The sequence below is a fragment of the Macrobrachium rosenbergii genome, chromosome 2, assembly GCF_040412425.1.
Source record: "Macrobrachium rosenbergii isolate ZJJX-2024 chromosome 2, ASM4041242v1, whole genome shotgun sequence".
NCBI classification, from domain to species: Eukaryota; Metazoa; Arthropoda; class Malacostraca; order Decapoda; family Palaemonidae; genus Macrobrachium; species Macrobrachium rosenbergii.
In genome coordinates, this window is record NC_089742.1 from 21,705,522 (window position 1) to 21,713,292 (window position 7,771).

The 7,771-nt window shown below is 35.4% G+C and overlaps 1 pseudogene; it reads left to right on the top strand.

Annotated features, from left to right (window-relative positions):
* Window positions 1-2,503: 2,503 nt before the first annotated feature.
* On the top strand, window positions 2,504-6,825 carry LOC136843991 (gamma-butyrobetaine dioxygenase-like; annotated as a pseudogene).
* The last annotated feature ends 946 nt before the right edge of the window (window positions 6,826-7,771 follow it).

Sequence of the window (7,771 nt, forward strand, 5' to 3'; positions counted from 1 at the left end):
GCCCATGACCTCACTGTTTCTATGAGCTTATGGGACGCAGGTCTACCAATTCAGTCATCAGCACCCATTTACCTTTCTCTTCCTGGTCTCAAAAGCAAGTGGAAGGGGGCGCTGACCACGTCTGTGATGTTATGTCTGTAAGAAATTGTGTGACAACCCAATAGCCTTGTCTTTGCTTCAGCTGCTCAGTAGCGGTCTTCGAACTTTTAAATCTTCCAGATGGATCTTCTTGTCGTTTGTCTGTTTTCAGCTAAACGTCTTTAAATGCATCTTTACAAAACATTCGCATTGTGATACGCAATAAGATTATCTTTAATCTTATTCTATATCGTATTGTTCTTTTTCATTTGTACCTGTAACCAGTGATTGTACATGGAATACCAAAATAAAGCCGTTTTCTAGGTTATTTTTGTTCTTTGAGCTTATCTGCTTTGGTCCGTTTATCTTTTATCTGTTGAATGATCCTTTCCCTAAATGTTCTACTGTGACTGCCTAAGAACCACTGAAGACAGAAAAAAAATTGTATTCCTGGTCATCTTTCTATCTGTCCTGGGTTGTAGAATCCATTCGAAACAACTTGCTTCAGTCCACGATTTCTGAAACGAAATTCCTTCGGCAAAGTTTCCTCTCCCGTAACAATGGAGCCCAGTTGTAATTTTGTAGGCTGAGCTTTAAACGAGAGAGAGAGAGAGAGAGAGAGAGAGAGAGAGAGAGAGAGAGAGAGAGAGAGAGAGAGAGAGAGAGAGAGAGAGGGCGGGTAGTGGGAAGGGTTCTGATGAAAGCTTTTATGGGAATTATGGAAGGAAGCAGGGAGTTTTCGAGCGAGACAAAGGTGATGCAGATGTATGAAGCTGAACTGGTAAGTTGGTCATCGTTCATAAAACCTCTACAAGTTTTTCTGTCTTCACATTATTAAGCGTTAGAGAGTAACTATTAATAAGAAGGAACGCAAATATGTGTCCTTTTGCTTCCATCATTTCATGACCTCACACTATATATTGATCCCCTTGCACTTTTGCATTTATAACGAGGACTAAGGGTTTGACTGTTCGTAAGAGAGATAAAAATGTATTTTATATTTACGTCATTTTTATCTATTTTTTCTTTATAGAAAGTATAAGAATGTTCCTTTACCGTATTCCAGAAATACATTATGCCTTGCTATTATCTAACCAGAATCAAGGCGTGTCTTACTTCACTTACTCTGGACTACTTCATCTGATAAAGATTTGTACACATGAAACGATGCGATAATATTCTGTAGGTCATTGTCACTGCCGGATCGATCTGGATAATTCTTGTTCACAGGAGATTTCTTCACGTTTTCAGGTCCTTATCTTGATATACTGATAGGCAATATCTTGCTCAGACGTGGGGATACTATTGTTTAAAGACGGTCTGATTTTTATTGTTAGGCGAATCTAGCAAAAGCTACATCAATCTAGCAACCTGTAGAACAGTTATGGACTTGAGGCTCATTATTTCACCACGTATTATTCTCTTAAAGTTCAGATTCTGTCTATATGAATTTTAATTTAACTATAACTGGAATAATGTCATCAAATGTTCTTTGGGGAAATTATACATCAAACTAGAGCAAGATATTACCTATCAGTATATCAAGATAAGGACTTGAAAACGTGAAAAAAATCTCATGTGAGCAAGAATTATCCAGATCGATCCGGCAATGACAATGACCTACAGAATATATATATATATATATATATATATATATATATATATATATATATATATATATATATATATATATATATATATATATATATATATATATATATATACACATATACACACATATACACATATATACACACACACACACACACACACACACATATATATATATATATATATATATATATATATATATATATATATATATATATATATATATATATATATATATATATACATATACATATATAATATGTTAGTGTACACAGTAATGGGACCAAATTTCCCATCTCCACAGTAAATTCTGTCGATGGCTCCAAGTCATTTAATTTCGTAAAGAAAGTGTTCGCGGTTTCTTTTATCGTTCAAGCGCAAAATATTTTGTGGCATGATTTGTGGAATGGTAATGATTAATGTGATGCTCTCAGATAATTTCATGTAAAGAATAATTAATACTTGTATTCCCAATGTTGAAAGCGATACTTCGAGTTTAACTTTACTGTTTTATAATAAATTAATAATCATTTATACACTGTTTACTATAACTGCATTTTTCCGGCAGTATATGCTTTAGAGATGAGTTGGTAATTTTTCTTACTTATCATAAATTTTTCTTATCGTCAGGAAAATTATACCCGATAATTCTTTAAGAGACATGGACGAATGAGTGAGCCTGCACTCTATGAACTTCCGATTGATAAGAAATCTTATCAAGAATCAAAGAAGAAAAAGCGTAAGTGACTTAGCAACAGACAAGAAGAGGTTCAAGTCCACCTTTAGATCGGCGCATATAAAAGACCGACTGACGAGTCAGTGAGGCACAAAGCTTCGTGACAGTGTCAGTGAAAGAGCTCCACGCAGAAAGAGTCTCGTCTCCTATTCTGCCCTCAAAGCAGCAAACAAAAGAAGACCAACTAAACAAATATCACTTATTGCGAAAGTCGTTTCTACTGAAGTTTCTGGAAGAGAAATGGCACACCGTCCCACAGCCCGAGCTCTCCTCAGCGGCGTAGCAGCTTTCAGGAATATTGCCACCCAACAGGTTTGTTGTTCAATACGAGATTTTCCTTTGCCGAATTATCATCGCAGGCACTTATGAATTGCGTCCTATTTCTTTGATGTGTCATTCTATCAACATTAGCACCTGACAGTTTATTATTTTATTATTATTATTATTATTATTATTATTATTATTATTATTATTATTATTATTATTATTATTATTATTATTATTTGTTGCTGCTCTTGCAGTAGGAAACTTATAACTATTTTCTTCCTAGAATATACGTGCATATATGTGCAAAATCATACATACACTTACTTTCAGAATATTTCCATTTTATATAGATACAATATTAATTTAGTAACCTGCTCCAGGTGAGACAGATATGCACCAAGAACTGCATCAACTGCAAGGCCACTCGATCTCTGAGTCTCGCATCCAAAGCCTGGCAACAGCATCAGGTGAAGGAAGTAACTGAGCTACCAGGTGAATATTGAGTATTAAAACTAATTTAATTTCCATTAATGTAATCTGGTCTATTGTAGTACTAATAAAATTTGCTTTATTTGCAATTTACAAAACGATTGCCATACACATAGTTAAACATTCTGAGAGAGAGAGAGAGAGAGAGAGAGAGAGAGAGAGAGAGAGAGAGAGAGAGAGAGAGAGAGAGAGAGAGAGAGAATATTTAAAGTTCTTTATTGTCCCGTTCCAGGTGTCCCAATATCTTCTACCCAAGTGAGTAAAGATTCAGTGATTGTGAAATTCGGTGATGGCAGCGAGAGCCCGATGCCCTACGTGTGGCTGAGGGATAACTGTCGGTGCCCTGACTGCTACAGCAACGAAGCCTTGGGCAGGAAATACCTTCTGACTGACCTCGACGTTGATATCCAAGCTTTGGATATTCAGGTAGGAAGTGAAGTACCTTAAGGAAGAAAAATCCCAAAGTAATCCTCACTGGATCGATAGGGGACGTCATTTCCCATAATTAAACCATTGTTCATAAATAGTGATCATATTTATTTTTATATAGTTAAGAGTTGTTACACTCACATAAACACCTAGTGAATAGTGCTATATAGGATCATGTAAATATGATGAAATAATATTAGCATATTTACATGTCCTGTTTATTTTCAGAGTAATGATGAGGTAATGAGCATCAAATGGAGTGACGGGCACGTGTCAGAGTACCCAGCAGAATGGCTCCATGCCAGGTCATTCACGCCAACAGCCAGAGCCCTCAGGAGGAAAGTTTATGCTTTGCCAAGGGTAAGGAGGGTTCCTCCATGATTATGTCAGAGGCTAAGTTCCAGTAATGATGGTTACACAAAATAATTTCAATATAGCATGAATGGAAGATATCCAAGTAAAATTCGAAATTCGAAACACATTTAAGACTCTTTGTATGTATGAATGTGAACGTATTTTTAAACAGAAAGTCATAAACACATCTTCCTCACTCAGAAACCTTGGGGCTCCAACCATAAATTGCGAGAGTTCGATTACGAGACAATGAAGAGGGACGATAAGGTCCTCCTCGAATGGCTCATAACTATGGAGACTCAAGGATCAGCGATGCTCAAGAATGTGCCAGATAGTGACATCGCAGGACCTGAAATGATAGAACACATCGCATTTGTTAAGCAATCCCATTATGGGTAAGTAGCCACCAGATACCTGGAACACTAAATTGTTACTTAAGAGTTAAAAATTCAATCATTTACTTCAAAATGAAATAAATTATCATTATATTATCCTTTTAATATACATTTCTTTAGAAGTAAAAATTAAAGTATCCCCTTTTGTAGTTACTCTATGTGAATGGTTACAAGTATCGAGTTTATTACCAATTATTATTTTATAAGTATATAAACTGGTCATATTATATTCTTCAACCGTAGACCATGCTCCAAGTGGAAGTTCATCATTCATTATGTAAGAGAGGTTCCCAGGGTATTGTGATCTTAATTTTACTTCTCTCTCCTCTACAGACCCCACTCTCCAGTGATTAACAGACCAAACACAAACAACGTTGCTTTTACCAATGCCAAATTGGGAATGCACAATGACCTTCCTCAGTACGAGCAAATGCCTGGGGTATGGTTACAAGCAAATTACCTCTCATATTTTATCACCATCAGTATTGCTGTTAATGTTAATATACAACACATGAGTATTTATAATGTTTTTTGCTATTACTAATGTTATTGTTATCCTTCCACCAGATCATCTTCATCCACTGCGTGAAGCAGCACATTGGCACCGGAGGTGAGAGCGTCATTGCAGATGGGCTCTTTGGCGCTGAGCTCCTCCGGAAGGAACACCCAGAGGCCTTTGAGATCCTGACCACCACCGACTCCTACTTCTGGGACAAAGGTCACGCCAACTTCTCCTGGGAGATGGACGAGTTCTACAAGATTGCCAGATTCCCCATCATCACGTGAGTTCGCAAAAACAATCTTTGCAGTGAATGAAAGAGCATAACCCTTTTGCCCATTAAAGATCAGTTAATTTTACTTATATTTGCTGAATATTGTTAATATATTACTTGAGTCTCAGTTTATAGCTTTTATATATGTAATGATGCTGAAGTTAAAAGTACATTTTTCATGGTATGTAAATGAAATTTTATGGATATAAGTCTAGTTTGTTTAATACCAGACTTTCTTCTCAACTAATTAATGAATTTTTGTAATGAATAAGTGCAATGACCGACATAAATTCTAGATAACAGAGGATAATAAATTATGGTGATTACTTCAAAAGCTCTCGGAGCCACTGAAATTAAAACTGGTATTGCAGACTTAACAGCAACAAAGAGGTCATTCGTGTTGCTGTCAACAACGCCATCCGGGACTCCTACCTCGACCTGCCATCGAATAAGGTCAAGAAATTCTACGAAGCCATGAAGCTCTTCAACGACATCTTTACGCTAACTCCTCAACCTTCAAGATGGACTCTGGTAAGCACAGACACTTGCACTATCAACATTCTTTTCTGCAGTTGATTATGCACTTTGCTACAACTGATAATCACTTGTTGCATCTTTGATGTGAAAAAAGACATTTAATAAAATGTTACACTTTAGTACAAATATTTATTTGAACTTCAAAAAGATAAAGCTTTTGTTATTTACTGTTTTAATAAAATTTTCGTTTTATTTCTACTGTCTTTATAAATGAATAACGTAAGATATATTCATTTTTATTAAGACCTTTATGGTTGAGCTTTCACATATGTAAATATGGTACAAAAAAATAGATCACTCAGGAGATAAACATGAAAATGACATCTTGCATCAAATAGAGATGAACTGTCTGCCTCATATCTCCTTTTTTTTTTTTTTTTTTTAATCTTCCAGGTGACTTGATGACTTTGGACAACGTGCGATGCCTTCACGGCCGTGAGGGATACGAAGCCTTCAGCGATCGACACATCGAATCTTCTTATCTCGACTGGGATGAGGCTCGATGCCGCAGGAGGAAAATCCAAGAAAAACGAGGCCTCCTCCGGACTGTCTGAGGCCTATCTATTCTCTCCTTTTTTGCCTTTTAAATTTTTTCCCATTGATGTTCAAAGAAACTTTTATAACCAAAATTCAAAATGAACTATGTGAAAAATTAGATTAAATAGACATTAAGATGAAGGGGTAGAAGAGTGCTATTCGAGGGTTTTCTTACCACTGATCTTAAGACAGAGAATATTTTCAATATATATATATACTGTGTTCTTATGTCCTTTTTAACTTCATAATTTTGACTGTGTGATATAATCTTTGTAGTACGCAAATGTTCTTATAACTTGCAAAATTAGATCTATTTGATTGAATTAATTTTAATTCAGATCCGTTAAGCAGAAGTCAGACTCGTTCGTATTCATATACTTTCATTTTCATATATTCTGTATTGAATGTTGTATTGCAATATCTTTATATGGCATTATAGGCTTCACTGTACATATCACTCTACATAATGTTCATGTTCCATTTTTATAATCATCACATTCATTTTTAAAGGAATATAGTTTTTTAAGCAAGGTGATATTCGAACTAATTTTGTATTATTCACTATTTACTCATAAATTATTTTTGTAATGTTTCCAATCAATAATAAAAAATCATAACATAAGGAATTTTTGTATCCTAAAATCTTTAACAGATTTTTCTCTAAATGTCTAAAACAATAAATCTGAAGGGATGAATGTGGCTGAATGCCTTTGAGGAATCTGATTTTAAATATCAAAACAGAACTCTTCAGTTCACTATCATCAAATTAAGGAGTAAAAAGCAAAGACATAAACAGATGACACAGATTGTGCCTGAGTAGAAAAACAAATATATGAATTGTGAAAGAAGGTGAACATGCATACATATACACTCAAGCATACACGCCCTCTCACAGACCTGATGACAAACACACACATACACACACACACACACACACACACACACACACACGCACTCACTAAAGAACTGTATAAACCTACAACAAGAAACTTTTGTTCTATCTTTCTAATACACTTACACTCTTAGAATGTTTTTATTTCTCTTTTTTCTGCTTTTAATCTATTTTTACACCCTCTCTCCTCAGTCGCACTTGTTAAAGGCTTTTTTCTGACCCATTTCCTGTATTGGTTTTACAGTAGTTTTTTCATGTTTCATTTTATCTTTCTCTTTTACTTAATTTCTAAGTGTTTTCACATCTTTTCCTTTCTGTTTTTTTTTTATTCTATTTCTATTTCCACTGCAACCAAATTAATGGATTACTTCCACAGTACAACATTATTTTCCATTCGTTTTCACATTTCGGCTTTTTTTTTTTTTTTTTTTGTCCAAACTTGATCGAGGCATGGCAGACTTACACCTGCACATGACCCTACTGTTCCTATAAGCTGGCGACGCAAGTCTACCAACTCAGTCACCCACAACCATTTACCTGGTCTCAAGCGAATGGAAAGGGGCGTTGGCCACATGTCCATGTTCATTAGGTCTGTAGAACATTATGTGAATGGCCTTATCTGCTTCAATTGCTCAGTAGTGGTCTTTGAACTTTGAAATCTTTCGTATGGATC